Source organism: Rhagoletis pomonella, unplaced genomic scaffold (genome assembly GCF_013731165.1).
Source record: "Rhagoletis pomonella isolate Grant_MI unplaced genomic scaffold, Rhpom_1.0 Rhpom_scaffold_00142, whole genome shotgun sequence".
Classification (NCBI taxonomy): domain Eukaryota; kingdom Metazoa; phylum Arthropoda; class Insecta; order Diptera; family Tephritidae; genus Rhagoletis; species Rhagoletis pomonella.
Window position 1 is genome coordinate 103483 of NW_023458696.1, and position 1453 is coordinate 104935.

The window sequence follows — 1453 nt, forward strand, 5'->3', positions numbered from 1 at the left end:
AGGATACATAACCTCACTTGTGACTGCACTTGGTTTATACACATTCTATTATTCACATTGTTACACCTTTTAAATTTCTGCAATTCGGCATCCACAAGATCACTGTGAACGATTAATCCAGAAATATTACATCTGCGTTGCACCTTTGCATTTTCCACACTTATATATATATACCGCTGAGAGTTGGGTGCGAGAATCACTTCCTATAATCTTAGAAGTTTTCATTAGTACATACGTATACAAATATATAAACATACTAGCAGATCCGGCGAACTTCATTGCGCCCATAATTAACTTTTTTATTGAAACATTTGGTCCAACGTTTTCGCCAGGTCGACAGAAGGCATATCCTCCATTGCCATCTTAAATAACCCGACGAAAACGTTATACCGGGAAGAATTCCTTGCGGCTAGATAGTGAATCGTCCTTGAATCTGTATAGTTGGTGGCAATTTCTAAACTGGTGAGTATCATTGCTCTACATTTTGTTTAGTCACCGTAAAGCAAGGACCGCAATGGTTTTGATGGAAAGAAACTATCACGCATTCGTTATACAGAGAAAATGCGCAACATCATAAGCGAAAAAAATTCACAGAAATCAACGGTAACTTATAGCCATTTAAAACTTGCACTTTATGATACTGAAATTGAGTGAACTACAAAACTGCATACCGAAAATTTTATGCCATTTGATGCAAAATGAACTATATTTCTATAAAAAAATAACAAACAAATTTATTATGGAAAAGGAAAAAACACTGTATTTTGGGTGTATATATCTACAGATAGGTAAAAGTTTCAATATGTTTGGAAAGCTCGAAGTCCCTTTTCCAGTAGCCCCAAAATGTCTATACCAATTTCCAGGACACTACCACAAATACTTTCAGAGATATACGCTATGAAAAATTCGATATGTATGGGTGATGCTACGCTCCCTTAATATATCGAAAGTCTGCAGGTGTCCAAAATTTCAAAAAAATCGGTACAGCCGTTCGCGAGATCACCTCTTATAAAAAGAAGGAGCTTCACTTTATATAATTAGTGTAGGCAACACAGGACAACACCGATTCTGGTGCGGCAAATGTTGAAGCTGTTTTTAATAGGGTTTTTTGTGCTGATTAGGAATCCGTAAGTATAAAGTTTCCATCAGCTCCAGATTTTGAGAAGCTCTAGCAATGAAACAAAAGGTGATAGAACCTTCCACTTAGGCTTAAATTAAGACTTCGACTTCTGTCTTCAATCCCTGAAAACACCATTCCTGCACCTTGACCTTAAGGTTACATATAATGATTTATTGAACAGCTAACACTAATTTGTACACCATTTTTGACGATAAAAACTAAATGAGTAGGTGACCATCAGGGCAAGGTGCAGGAATAGTACTTTCGGTACTTGTTTCTTGTTATTCAGGGATGGTAGTCTGTAGTCCTAGCTTTAATTTAAGCCTACGTGGA